The following is a 15,636-nucleotide window of genomic DNA, read 5'->3' on the forward strand; positions in this document are numbered from 1 at the left end:
AGTAAGAAAGCCTTTTATAATTCTGTTAACAATGAATGTATCATGCTATTTAATCTTCTCAGATACACACTATTGACACAAAATGTTTATTATTCATTTTGCTACAAAGAAATCTTTGTTTTATATCAACTACGAAGCACAACAAAATACTGATTCACACAATTCTCTGTGAAGGTTCTTTGACATTTTAATTTTAACTCTGTGAGCCACCCCGGGTTTTCGGAGAAGGACGACACACAAATCTAATTAATTAATTAATTAAATAATAATAATAACAACAACAACAATAACAATAACAATAACAACAATAATTTACTTAAGGGCTCTTAACTGTATTCTTTTGATTAGACAGATCAAAATAAAACCAGACTGCTTTAGATATAAATGATGAGAATATTATGAGTCTTTCTCTTTTTGTTATTTTACTCCAAATATTAGAAAGCAGAACAATGCACACATACTTAAGAACAACACAGCTATACTACTCACCTGAGCAGAATATGGAGATGCCCCTGGGAGAGAACTTGAATGGCAAGAGGCCATATAAAACTCTAGCACCATTAGGAAGAAGACTGTGCTAGAATGCTTTGGCCTGATGTACTAAGATTATCCCACATTATTTTTGATCTCTTGGAAAATTGGTTGCACTCTTACAATAGAAAGTAATGCCTGCAATCCTGACCATGTAGATTAAAAGAGAAAAAATTAAGAGATTGGATAATTAATATAATACTATCACTGAAAGTTACAAATGTTTCACTAAACTGACAAAACAGAAGAAAGCAGTTGAAGGATAAGGACATCAGAATAATTAACACAGAAATTAAAGCTACAGATTTGATAAAAAGCTAAATGTTTTAGTAGTGATATGAGATGGAATGATGAAATAAAGAAGAAAGGGATAAGAAATTATAGGGAGAAGAATGGGAAATATAATTATAAATGACTACTAAAATAAAAAGCAGAGTAAGACAAAAGGTTGAGCTAAGATGTGAAAAGAGAGAATAATGGTCACACTGAAGAGCTGGACTGTTTAAAAACAAAAACAGGATACATTTATGGATAGGACAAGTTGCATTTATGCTGTCATAATTGTCTACAATGATGTATGCAGCTCATAAATCATTAGTGTTTCTTGTTGGATGTGTTGTTAGGTTTTAAATTATGGCCAGTAAAATCAAAGTTCATTTTTATAGTAATATTGAGAAGATTAAAGCAATGATGTTGCGAACCTTTTAGGGACTGTGTGCCCAAACTGTAACTCAAAACCCACGTATTTATCACAAAGTGCCAATATGGCAATTTATCCTGAATAATGGGGTTTTTGTGAGAAATTGCAATCATTCTTTCACAAGTTGACTTCTCCCTGGTGCCACTGGAATTCTTTAACAGCATAAGAAAGCTGTGTAATGAAAAAGTTTTTGTGCACGACTTTTTCTTTCTATGCTTGTTCTGTTTAAGGTGGGAGATAAAAGGTCGCCCAGTTTTGCTTTTACCACAAATAAAACTGATTATCAATTGTCTCATGTACAGGGTTTTATTGGATTAATCATATTCTGAGCTGCACTCAAAACCTAACAGTATTATAATATATGGTGTAGTAACCTTGCAAATTATTTTTAAAATCATATTTTAAATATATACACACAAACAGGACAAAGTTGAACTTAAAAGGAGTTTTTTTTAGGATAAATAGGAACCATAACATATTTAGAAATTATTGGACGAGGACAATGGCTCCGGCCTGTCTTGCAGGCTGGTGAGGATGACAGTGGAGGCCATGTGGCTGGGCTCAATGGCCCAGATCGCCGCCCTGGCTTTCAGGCCGGCGAGGGAGAAAGCAGAGCCCATGTGGCTGGGCTCTGCAGCATGTACTTGGAAAATGGCAGAGCCCACGTGGCTGGGCTCCATGGCTGGATAGTCAGCCTGTCGTGCAGGCCAGTTTGGACGGATGCGGGGCCCCACACGGCTCAGCTCTGCAGTCAGCTGCCTCCCCGTAGTGGCTTTCCCCTGGGGTCAGGAGGCAGGAGCAGAGGCCTGGTAAAGGGCTCTGCAACCCGGCATGCATTCCTCATGGGGACTGGGTGAGGGGGCAGGATGGCCGTATTTACCCCTGGCAAGTTCTGGAGCAGGGGGGAGGGGAGTCCACCAGGCCAGGCCCCACAGCAAGGTTAGTTGGGTGAACTCCCTTCTCCTGCAGCATTTGGTGGCAACTGTTGATATGCATTTTTTTATCCTTTTATATCAGTGGACCCATCAAGTTTGAGTGAAACTCAACCATCCTGTGATAAATTAATTTTCAATTAGTGTTCCAGTTCAGAAGAAATTGTCTATTTGGTTATTTATTACATTCAGATAGGATCACTATATGGAGTATTGCAATTATTCCTTTTAATTGAGGAAATTGGCTATTGTGTTCCATAGTACCTTGTGGAACTTGGGGTGCTGCCCTCTTTGCATAAGGACATCTAGTTTATATGGCGAGATCTCTAGATTGCAGTCCTTAGTTTGTAGCTTGTAGTCAGAAGTGGAAAGATTGTCCCAGCCACGTGCTGTAATGCAGCCATGTGTGCAGCCTCCACTTCCACAGCACCCCCCGAGGAGGAGGGCTGTGTGGACAACTGTCGGTTCAGGAAGATTACGTGCAGTTGAGCAAAAACATAGCAATTTTGGTCTCTCTGTATCGAATTCCTATAATGTTCTTGCGGATTTAAATAGTAAGGATGTTGTAGATATTAGCAAGTCCCCTCAGGTGGAGAATGAGGGGATGTTCAAAGGGGAAGTTGTTATAAGTGAGGTGCATAGTGTCACCAAACCATCAATTGCAGTTAGTAGAAATAAAAAGAGGACACATTTTCTTGTGGGTGACTCGACTGTTAGAGGTGTTGATTTGGGACAGAGTAAGGATGTGGTGAAGGTGATGAGGTGTCTCCCAGGGGCCACTGCCAGTAGGGACAGGAGGTGGGTTACAAACATTGTCAAGGCTGTGAGTAAAGGTAATAACGTTGATGTGGTGGTGCATCTTGGCACAAATGATTTGTACCAGAGAAATGTTAATGTAGTAAAAAGAGATTTTCAATGTCTAAGTGTGGAGCTGGGTAAAATAACTGATTCAGTGACTTTCTCAGAGGTGTTACCGGTTTGTGGCCAGGAGGATAAAACAACTTGTATCAGAGAGTTTAATGTGTGGTTAAGGCAATGGTGTAAAGCTGAAGGTTTTGGCTATGTAAGACATGATGTCAGTAGGTGGTCTAATAGGGAGTTGTTTAAGAGGGATGGTTTGCATCCATCATACAGAGGTACCCAGGTGCTCGGTGAGGAATTCAGAACTTTTTTGGACAGGCATTTAAACTAGGTAAAGGTGACAGAGATGTAACTGATGTGGGTGATTTCTGTCCCTGACCAATGAGGATAAATCAGTTTCTGGAAGCTTATGAAAAGGAAGCTGCAAATAAAATAGATGTAGTTGTTGATGATAAGGGGAAAACTAATAATGAAAATAATGTTCTTCGGGTAATGTGCACAAATGCTCGAAGCTTGAGCAACAAGCTCTGTGAGTTAATGGCCATAATATCTAGAGATAATTTGGATCTGGTTGCCATAACTGAGATATGGTTTAAGGATTCTAATGAATGGGAAATATCTACACCAGGATATACACTGTATAGGAAGGATAGAATAGAGAGAAGGGGAGATGGAGTAGCCATTTATGTTAAAGAAAGTCTAAAAACAATACTAATTCAAAATACATGTAAAGATCTGGAGACTCTCTGGATTTGCATGCAAAATAAAGAAGGTTCTGTCATTAGAATTGGGGTGATCTATAGGCCTCCAGGGCAATCTGAGGAATGTGACAACAAGATGGTGGATGAAATTACCTAAATGGCAGTAAACGGAGATATTGTGGTTATGGGTAATTTCAAGGGTCTGCCTGCGGCGCGGAGAGCGGCGCTTCTTCGCCGGCAGCTTCCATGAAGGCGGCGGCGGCGAGCCCAGCCAGCCCCGCCCAGCCCCGCCCAGCCAGTCCCGTCTCCGCTCGCGCGGCGTCCCCGCTCGCGCCTCGTCCAGCAGGCGAGGAAGCCGGGCGGCCGCCGCTCTGCCCAGACAGCGCCGGAAAAAGGACGGAGAGGAGGAGGAAGAGGAGACAGCCCCGAGGACCGGCCAGATGCGCGGCTGAGGTTTTGCGCCAGCGCAGACGACGGTGCGCCCCGCCCAGGTGGCGCTTGGAACAGGAAGCCAACTGAGATGCTGACCTCAACTCAAGCTTTGGGGATTCAAGAGAAGATCTTGCCTTCTTTCGGTGGGCTTAAACTGGATTGATAAGAGGACATTAATGATGAAGCTGACCTGCATGTTTTCCTTCATTCTTCTCTTTGGAGCAGCTGGCCTTCTCATTTTCATCCACCTGCAGGATCCAGAAGAAGTGGTACCCCAACAAGCCTCAGGAAGGCGCATCGAGCAATAACCTGGACGGGAAAATGCAGGCCAATGGAGGCGATACCTTTCCAATGGGAAACCAGAGGGCCTCATTACACCCGTTGCAAGATGTGTCTGTGAAGCAGCGAAGCTCAGGCCTAGGCCGGAAGGCTTCAGCGGGGATTCGAGACCAACAGCGGGTAATTTCAACATGCCTGATGTTGACTGGAATATCCTCAGTGCCCTTACATGCAAAAGTAAGAATATAGTAGATGCCTTTACAGGAGCAGCGCTGGCACAGCTGGTTAAGACACCAACTAGAGGGGAGAATATTCTAGATTTAGATTTTACGAATGGGAATTGGGTTTCAGAGGTCAAGGTGGGAGAAAATTTAGGTTGCAGTGACCATCTATGTTTGTGGTTTGATGTAAAAACTGATTGTGAGCAATCCTATACTGCAACAAAAGTATTGGATTTCAGAAAAACAAATTTTAATGCAATGGGGGAATATTTAGATAACGAATTAAAGGGGAGGGATAAAATGGCAGGAGTGAGCACCCAGTGGACTGTATTAAAAAAGGCCATCTTAAAAGCCACTGGACTATATGTAAGACAAATAACTAAAGGTAAAAGGAAGAAGAAACTGCTATGGTTTAGCAATGATGTAAGGGCTATAGTCAATGAAAAAAAGGCTTCCTATAGGAGGTATAAAGAGTCTAAAAGTATAGCCGATAGAGAGGTGTATAAAATGAGACAGAAGGAGGCGAAACAGCTAAAGCCTCAAAAGAGGAAGAAATTGCCAAACCTGTAAAGAAGGGGGAAAAAAACTTCTTCAGAGATATTAGCGATAGGAAGAAGAAAAACTGCGGCATCACGAAGCTTAGTACCGGGAATAATACATGCATTAATGGGAATAAGGAGATCGCTGACAATTTCAATAGCTACTTCTGTTCAGTTTTCTCAAGAGACACCTTACAAAATAATACTATAGAGGGATATAGCATTGCTTCCAGCTGTACGGATTCAGCTCCAGTGATCTTAGAAGCCGATGTCTTAGAAGAACTTGAACGATTAAAGATAAATAAGGCAATGGGTCCAGATGGCACCCACCCCAGAGTTCTTAAAGAACTCAGATCTGTCATTGCAACCCCCCTGACTGATTTGTTTAACCAATCCCTGTTAACAGGAGATGTTCCTGAGGATTGGAGAATGGCCAGTGTTGTGCCTATCCACAAGAAGGGCAGTAGAGAAGAAGCTGGTAACTACAATCCAATTAGCTTGACATCAGTTGTAGTTAAAATGATGGAGACTCTACTCAAAAAGAGGATAAATCAGCACCTAAAAAACCAATAACTTATTGGACCAAAATCAGCATGGCTTTACTGAAGGCAAATCATGTCAGACTAATCTCATTGATTGCTTTGACTATGTCACAAAGGTGTTGGATGAAGGTGGTGCCGTGGATATTGCCTACCTGGACTTTGGCAAAGCCTTTGATACAGTTCCACATAAAGAGCTGATAGATAAATTAGTGAAGATTGGACTTAATCCCTGGACAGGTTACAAGCGGTGTGCCGCAAGGGTCTGTTCTGGATCCTATTCTTTTTAATATGTTTGTGAGTGACATAGGGGAAGGTTTGGTAGGGAAGGTTTGCCTATTTGCCGATGACTCTAAAGTGTGCAAAAGGGTTGATATTCCTGGAGGCGTCTGTAATATGGTAAATGATTTAGCTTTACTAGATAAATGGTCAAAGCAATGGAAACTGCAGTTTAATGTTTCCAAATGTAAAATAACGCACTTTGGGAAAAGGAATCCTCAATCTGAGTATTGTATTGGCAGTTCTGTGTTAGCAAAAACTTCAGAAGAAAAGGATCTAGGGGTAGTGATTTCTGACAGTCTCAAAATGGGTGAACAGTGCAGTCAGGCGGTAGGGAAAGCAAGTAGGATGCTTGGTTGCATAGCTAGAGGTATAACAAGTAGGAAGAGGGAGATTATGATCCTGCTATATAGAGTGCTGGTGAGACCACATTTGGAATACTGTGTTCAGTTCTGGAGACCTCACCTACAAAAAGATATTGACAAAATTGAACAGGTCCAAAGACGGGCTACAAGAATGGTGGAAGGTCTTAAGCATAAAACCTATCAGGAAAGACTTAATGAACTCAATCTGTATAGTCTGGAGGACAAAAGGAAAAGGGGGGACATGATCAAAACATTTAAATATGTCAAAGGGTTAAATAAGGTCCAGGAGGGAAGTGTTTTTAATAGGAAAGTGAACACAAGAACAAGGGGACAAAATCTCAAGTTAGTTGGGGAAAGATCAAAAGCAACGTGAGAAAATATTATTTTACTGAAAGAGTAGTAGATCCTTGGAACAAACTTCCAGCAGACGTGGTAGATAAATCCACAGTAACTGAATTAAAACATGCCTGGGATAAACATATATCCATCCTAAGATAAAATACAGAAAATAGTATAAGGGCAGACTAGATGGACTATGAGGTCTTTTTCTGTCGTTAGACTTCTATGTTTCTATTTTTGAACAACAAACTATCTAATTTGTTAGCTGTCTTCTGAATAAACCATTTAGTAGAAAACTCAAATCTTGGTGTAATCCAAGACAGTCATACAGTAGCTACAGTGAATGGCTACCAAAATTTTTACTACCACACTGTTGGCGTGGCTTATGCATTTTGTTTGCATATGCATCTTTCAGTGCAAATTGGGTGCTCTGGGGTGAACAGTGATGGGCTACCAAAATTTTTACTACCACACTGTGGATGTGGCTTATGCATTTTGTTTCAACATCTTTCAATGCATATTGGGTGTTCTGGGCTAGAGCTCCAAATTTTTCTACTGGTACTGTGTACCTGACCGTACCCATAGGAGCCCATCACTGAGTAGTTACATCTTTTAAAGCTGCAAACCTACATATCCATGGTGGGAAACATACTTTTGAGGATGGGAAACCATGGAGAGTTGGATTGTTGGTAATTTTGTTTTGGAATTGTATAGGAGAACACATTAATCTGGCCATTAAATCCAATATCCTGCTTGTTGTGGTTGGCTCTGGCCCAGCTCCTGCCCCAAGGAATGTGGAGGTGGATGCAGGGGAAACATCAACATGTCATAGGCCTGTTATACTGCCAACAGAGTCAGATAGTGCAGTTTCCTCAGACGAAGAAGAAGGTGAGGGTGACTTGAAGAGGGGAGCTTGGCACACAGCCCAGGAAGCCAATATCCATTATCTTCGGTCGATTTGGATGACCAATTTGGATGCATGCACAGAATTATGCATAGAAGAGACCAATTAAAGAAATATTACAGGAGATAAGAGAGGCCACCTGTGTTTGGGTGGGGCTCCAGTAATTAGAGCTGCTGATATAAATAGCACGTGCTGGCTTGGCCGTTGTGGAAGGTTATCTGATCATTGTTTCTTCAGGACCGTGCTTTACTGCTTCCGGACTTTGTTAATTTTTCACGACTTTGAAACCAAAGCAGAGCAAAGTGTGTGTCTCACTTTGTGGAAGAAGGAGGGCTGTGACGTTTCTTCACAGCTACTAGCTAAGTACTTAAGGACTGATTAAGGGGATTGTACAGCCTACAAGGCTATTTTGGGACGAGTGCTCTTTGTAATACAAAAAGGGTGCTTTGTTTCTTTTGAATTTTGTGATAAAGAACATTGTGTTTGAACTTTCAAGTATGTGTGTGTCTGAAATTTTTACCCTTGAATTTTTGGGAGACTCATACCCTAGAGCCCGGCAGAACACTGCTCAGTCTGGGATTCTAGATTTAAACAAGAGTACAATTGTAAGAAGAGCTGCTTGGAAAACAAGGCTACATATCAGATGCTCTTGATTTAAAGCATTAGGAGCAGTTCGTGTTTTATTTATTGGGGTAAATAATCTATTTTATTTAATTAATTGCATAGAAACATAGAAACATAGAAGACTGACAGCAGAAAAAGACCTCATGGTCCATCTAGTCTGCCCTTATACTAATTGCAAATACAGTGATCCCCCGGTTATTGCGTCCCCGACCATTGCGAACAGGGTAATTCGCGATTTTTCAACCCGGAAGTCAAAACACCATCTGCGCATGCGTGCCCTTTTTTCTATGGGCACGCATGCGTAGATGGCACCCGGCAGATCAGCTGCTGGGCGGCTTCCCTGGGTCTTCCCCCTCTTGCTGGCGGGAGGGCGAGCAGCGGGCATCAGCAAGGAGTTTCCCCACCGCCCACGCAAACTCCTCGCTGCCGCCCGCCCTTCGCCCGCCCACGCCGTTCATTCTCGCCGCTTTCGAGCTGAGTCCTGCAGCGAATTCGCTGCAGGACTCAGCTCGAAAGCGGCGAGACCGAGCGCGGACAAACCGTTCGCTGGCGCTCGGTCTCGCCACTTTCGAGCTGAGTTCTGAAGCGAATTCGCTGCAGGACTCAGCTCGAAAGCGGCGAGACCGAGCGCGGACAAACCGTTCGCTGGCGCTCGGTCTCGCCGCTTTCGAGCTGAGTTCTGAAGCGAATTCGCTGCAGGACTCAGCTCGAAAGTGGCGAGACCGAGCGCGGACAAACCGTTCGCTGGCGCTCGGTCTCGCCGCTTTCGAGCTGAGTTCTGAAGCGAATTCGCTGCAGGACTCAGCTCGAAAGCGGCGAGACCGAGCGCGGACAAACCGTTCGCTGGCGCTCGGTCTCACCGCTTTCGAGCTGAGTCCTGCAGCGAATTCGCTGCAGGACTCAGCTCGAAAGCGGCGAGACCGAGCGCGGACAAACCGTTCGCTGGCGCTCGGTCTCGCCGCTTTCGAGCTGAGTCCTGCAGCGAATTCGCTGCAGGACTCAGCTCGAAAGCGGCGAGACCGAGCGCGGACAAACCGTTCGCTGGCGCTCGGTCTCGCCGCTTTCGAGCTGAGTTCTGAAGCAAATTCGCTGCAGGACTCAGCTCGAAAGCGGCGAGACCGAGCACCAGCGAACGGCTTGTCCGCCGCCTGCCTGCCCGCTAGCAAGGAGCCGAAGATTGGGGGCGGCGCGGCTGTTTTAAAACGTCGCCGCCGGCATGGGGGGGGCTTGCCAGCACCCCCCGGACCCCCAACCCGGGTTTGGGGGGCTGCTAGGAAGCCCCCCATGCTGGCGGCGACGTTTTAAAACAGCCGCGCCGCCCCCAATCTTCGGCTCCTCGCTAGCGCTGCGGGAGTAAAAACACCATCTGCACATGCGCAGATGGTGTTTTTACTTCCGCAGCGCTACTTCGCAAAAACCCGCTCGTTGCGGGGGGTCCTGGAACGGAACCCTCGCAACAAGTGGGGGATCACTGTATATATAAGTATCAAGACCGTACTTCCAACAACAGTAATGCATTTCTGAATGGGAAAGCATTCCCCCGATGAATGAGCTTTCTCCCCACCCACTCCCAGGGTAAGTGTATTTGAACAACTCATCAAATCCATCTATATCAAGGAGGTGCAATACCTTTGGGTTGTGCAGAGCTGCGTCAGATTTGAGGAGGGATATCAGAGATCATGTCACAAAGATAGAGGGAAGAAAGAAGGACCATAAAGAACAGGAGAAAGAGCTGTTACCCAGACAAAAATCAGATAAAAGGGCCCAGAGTTTTGACGAGCAAAGTAATATGTGTATACATATTAATCAAGTACCTCCCTAATTTAGGAAAAGATTAGGGGTGGGGGAGCTCCTTCCGCCCTGCAACATTCTGTTAATACTGGTACCTTGGCATATATCATTATTTGTTCCAGGGTGCATGAGACCTTCCAAAAAGCACATGTGCCAATTTTTCCCCATAAGGAATATTGTAGTGAGTCACAAGGCAGTTGACACTAACAAGTTCTAGCATTGGGTACCAAAGACATGAGTAACAGGGCAAGAAATTTTCCTATCAAAATGCATTGAGTATCTGTTGAAAAAGCACCTTGGGGACATTGAGTACCATGTTTGATGAGTTCCAAAGCAGTTACATACCAAGGCACCACTGTATTGCTTTTCAATAAATTGTACTGATTTGTTTTGTATGGCATTGGTTTCCTAGTTCAGTCTAAATTCAAATGATTACATTAATTTAGTAGCCATTTGGCAAGAGAGATGTCTGGGTTTGCCCACTGCTAAACAGAGCTTAAATCCTCCTCCGGCATGTGTAAAAGAGATTCCAAAGGAATGCAGTTATGCAATTCTGTTTTTTCCAGCTTTAGTTTAGAGAACCAACAGCTCTCTGCCTTATTAACCTTATATTCAACCTGCAGGTGATTCCATTAGGCAAACCACTTCTGGGCCGGACATGTGGATGTACTGGATGACAGTGCGGGAGATTTCAACGCATCACCCTCATCCACAGCGGGCCAGACGAGTGTGACCATGCGGCATGGAGGTCACTGCGAGGAATTTCACTGAGCACCTGGCATCTTGATAATCATCTGGATAGAAATGGGGGCTGATTTGGTTCGACCTGGCTGGAATGGTGATAGAGTGTGGTGGCTGATCCTGAGTATGTTTACCACACCCACGTTGCAACACTACTCTCACCCTGGGCGGGGCCTTGGTGTATTACCGGTGTGGTCTTTGAAAGAAGTACGGCATTTGCCATACAGAGTGGTGGTCAAGTGGCTCCATTAAACAGCAGTTCCCATGGGGGCCACTATGGCTCGCACACACATTCCAGGCCACAGGGGGGTTTATGGCCTTTACACATGGTTTAACACATGGTGAGGCAACAAAGGGACCACGGGGGGATTGCTTAGCACCAAGGGGTGTCCTGGACTGGGTAATACCCTTCATTTGCAGCAGCGGTCCCCATAATACAGCCCACAGGCTGGATGCGGCCTGCTGAGGCCATTTATCCAGCCCATGGGTGAGTGACAGGAGCACAGGGTGCGTCCGCATCCTGTGCTCTTGGCCAGTGTTCCTTCTAAGGTGTGTAGCCATGTGGCCGTGCACACAAAAACAACCCCCTGTGCAGCCTTTTCCAAGGCCACAGAAAGGAGCTGGGCATTGGAGTTGGGGTCAGGAAATGACAAGGAAAGTGCGGAGACCGGTGAAGGTTTTTCTTGCTTTGAAGGTCGCTCTTCATCCCCCTGCCAGCCCTCCGGGGAGGGAGGAGGGAGGCCACAACTGGGAGGTTCAGCACTGGCCCATCCACAACGGGTGGGAGCAGCTACGGATCCCTTTCCTTCTCCCACCACCTGTGTCTACTGCCTTTGCCTGCTGCCAAGCCGACGGCCATCGCCGCAGATTCCTCAGGTGGGAGCTGCCACTTCCCTTCAGGCAGCCCAGCCAAGCAGCCATAGAAAGTGCAGAGATTATTGCTACCACCTCTGCCTCCACTCAGGGAGCCACCATGGTCTCTGTGCCTTTTCCTCTTGCTCACCTCGACCATGGTGGAGACGGTGGCAATAATTGCACTTTCTACTGCACTTTCTGATTTCTCCAGAATTTTGGTGGCTGGGAGTTGGGCCCAGCGACCAGTTCACTTTCGGGGAACAGTGGGCAGATCAACCTGGGGCTAGATGGCTCCCACCAGCATTGGTGGTCTGTAGACCCAGTAAGTAAGTGGAGGGTGGGACCCTCCCCTGAAATCTACAGTTTTACTACCATGAGCCATGTAGCTAGTCAGGCCGGGAGTTGGTAAGCAGAACTTTGCCTGGCAGTTCACCCTCGTGCTAACTCCCAGTTAACAACTACAAGTCAAAGGGTCCTCGAGTCACCCTCAGCTACCTACTGCCAGTCAAAAGGAATGAGATTGGCCAGGGGGGAAGTATAATTGCCCCCTCTGGCATGGTGGCCGAGGCACTACATACCCCCCCACCTCAGTCTGGTAAAGTGGCCGGTGCATGCGACCTTTTAGGCATCCTGCATTGGGGGCTGGGTTCAGTTTACTAGTAGGCAATTGGTGAGAATGACAGGGCATGCCCGGGAGGATGGTGGAGCTATCCACGCCCCACAAGTATGAGATTCCACCTGGAGCAGTTTTCTTGATACCATATAAGTTTTAATGGCCCAACTTATTTCTTCACAGGCCTCCTGGGTGGATCGATGGTGGGGAGGTATTTGAGCTGATGGCAATGGGCTGGAACATCCATTCCAGAAGGTTGATTGATGTGCTGAGCTGGCTGGAAGTAACCATTCACCCAGTAGATATAGGCAGCCAATTCAGTAGTCGGAGAGCAGCACCTGAGGAGGCACAGCCAGTGGTGTTGGGGAACAACACGGGGTACAGCATGACTCAGGCTTAAGAGTATGCCGTTGGCTCATCAGATGGAGCAATGGGGATGGGGGCCTGCGGAGCTCGATGGTGAAGCATGGGGCTGGTTCCCCATTGCATTGGGATGTTTGAAGGCGACCTTCCCAATGAGGCGGGGCATCTTATAGTCCAAGGTGGCCAAGGAAGCCTAGTTGTGAAATGGGGCCCTCCCTGGATCCTAGAATGATGCCCCGAGGTGCGTGGGGGCTTAAGTCAGTGTACCTCAAGGGAATACGCTGAGTTGTCCAAGGACGAATGTTAAAGGACGGAAGGTGAGGGATGTATGGAGCCGGTGACATAAAGTAGGGGGGAACCCCCAGTTTTGAATAGCACCCCTGAAGTTCGGGATGTGCATGGGCAGCCCTCATGGGAGGACGTCTTTTGGCATAATACGTTTGACTGTTAAATGGGGACTCCCCCTGGTCCTAGAATGACACCCCAAGGTGCGTGGGGCTTAAGTCGGCGTACCTCAAGGGGGTACGCCGGGTTGTCTAAGGATGAATGTTAAAGGACAGAAGGTGAAGGACATATTGAACCAGTGATATAAAGTAGGAGGGACCCCAGTTTTGAATAGCACCCCTGAAGTTTGGGATGTGCATGGGCAGCCCTCACGGGAGGATGTCTTTCGGCATATGGGAACCTGGCTGTTAAGTGCCCCTCCCCCCAAATTTTGGAAAGTACAATGCCCTGAGGTGCTGGGGCTTAAGTCAACGTCCCTCAGGGGAGGACACCATGTGGCCCAAGGTGGACTGCACAAGAAGGATGTTTGGAGCCAGCAGTGGGCTTTCACCCTATAGTTGCTCAGGAATGTTTTGGAATGGTAGTTCCATCCTCTTTTGTTTACCTCTGCAGGTGCTAAGTTAAATTAATAAATGTGACCAATAAATCCCAGTTGTGCGTCTGTGTGCTTACTCCGCATCCACCGCAACATTTGCATGGAGGTTTGAATAAGGGGGGAAGCATCTATTTTGCTTCTGTAACAATTGCTTTGCTAAGAATTGGAATTGCCTCTACCATTTGTTTCTACCAGTGATCTAACTTCTGTTATCTTGTTTGTATAACTCTGTCTGAAGGTATAAAAGAACAGCACACCTTCACCAAGGTGTGGCTATTTCTTACATACATTGTGTCTGTTTGTTCTGGATATAGTTCCATCCAGTATTTTGTTTTGGCCATAAATAAAATCTGCTTCTTTTTACAAGTTTCATCTCGAGCCTCACTCTTTCTAGTATCTCAGTGACTCAGAGAAACTTCTGGGACCTTACATCACAAATGATCATGTGAATTGACAATCTGATGTATGCTATTATGGATACATGGAAAAATTATCCCTAAACATCTTTCTTCTACCTGAAAAGTTACTGGCTTGTGTAAACATTTTTAATTTTTAAAAGTTCCAATCCATCCATCATTTACAAATGGAGGAAGGAAGAAAACATGCTTATATCTCCAACTTTCACAGCAGACAATAAGTACAACAATAGCAATAGATATACAGTCCTTCTCCTGAATACACACACACACAAAATCAGAAATTCAAAGTCCAATAAATATTTGTCTGGGAAGATGAGGGCATTTACCTTCATAATATGCACCTGGGTAAGCTAATCCCCCACAGAAGTTTATTAATTGTTTTTATTTAAATCTTACTTGAAAGGTATGTGTCTAGGTTGTCTGCCAAAAAATAAAGAATTCTTCCCCACTCGTGAAGAGATGTGCTTCAAAGCAGACTGCAAACAAATCTTGCTTTTGGAAAGAAGCAAGATTGTATTAACTGCAAACTATTGAAGCCTTATTATTTTATGTGTGTTGCTGGTGAGGAGATCTGATTGCAAGATTGGGGTGACTACTACATTAGCTTTTTTTGATTCTCCTTTTTTGAACACCTTTTTTTGGAATAACAAAATGTGTTGAAAATTTTATTCAGCTTTCAGTTCCAGTTTATACCCTACAGTATACACATATAGGTAAAGGTAAAGGGTTCCCTGTCCAGTTGAGATTTCTGTGATTTTTGGCAATTTCTTTGCTTCCATGCATGTGCGGAAGCAAAAAAAAGCTGGAAATTGGCAAAATCTCACACGTGCGAGCATCCTTGCATGAGATTTGGTTTCCTGCACATGCGCAGAAGCCAAATCTCATATGGGCGCATGTCCAATGGTCACATAGAGGTGCTCACACAGCTCAATTTTTGCTACCACTGTATAGAGTGGCCCGTTCCAGTAGCAACCCACTACTGTTACCTTCCCATCAAAATTCAAGAGTTATCAGGAAAGTAAGATTACAAGGCATTTAGCTCTCACAGGGAATGTTCGCAAAGAAATGTTCGCATTATCGTGTAGCAGGAAGCCAGCAGAAGTGAATGGTCAGTAGATCATTGACTGGCATTGTCATGAAGGTTAGAAATGAATGTCCTCATTCTGTTTCCCTCCAAGTATGAAGTGCACACTGTAATACGCTATCTGAACGTTAAGGTCACAAATGCTGCTGTGATATCTGCCAAAGATTTGTATGCAACGGGTGCCCAAGATTTTTCTCACTGGTTGCTGAATTTTGAATTTTTTGACTGAAGGAAAGCGGGCATGGAGCCACTGCATTGATTGACTTTTCTCTCTGGAGTATTGTGAAAAGCCCAAATTTCATCTGTCACTACACAGGGTGCACTTCTCACGGAGGAAAATGGAATGAGGATGCTTATCTCTAACGTTCACTACAACACCAGTCAATGATCTACAACCACTGGCACTGCTCGTTTGCTTCTGCTGGCTTCCCGCTACACAAACAGTCCCTGTGAGAGCTATGTGCTTTGTAACCTTACTTTCCAGATAACCCTCGTAGTACCTATTAATTTGCATGCTACTGAACTGCTTGGGGAGGAAACACACACACACTCACAAACATACACACACATACAAAAGTCACTCAGTTGCCTAATAAATGTGTGGCATAAAAATTAAATAAATAAGTACATAAATAAATAGATAA

General features: G+C 45.0%; 1 protein-coding gene across 1 annotated transcript in view; it reads right to left on the reverse strand.

Moving 5' to 3' along the window:
• The window catches only part of OSBPL10 (oxysterol binding protein like 10), a 130,302-nt gene that overhangs the window by 49,202 nt on the left and 65,464 nt on the right, over positions 1–15,636 (reverse strand).

The sequence above is a fragment of the Erythrolamprus reginae genome, chromosome Z, assembly GCF_031021105.1.
Source record: "Erythrolamprus reginae isolate rEryReg1 chromosome Z, rEryReg1.hap1, whole genome shotgun sequence".
NCBI classification, from domain to species: Eukaryota; Metazoa; Chordata; class Lepidosauria; order Squamata; family Dipsadidae; genus Erythrolamprus; species Erythrolamprus reginae.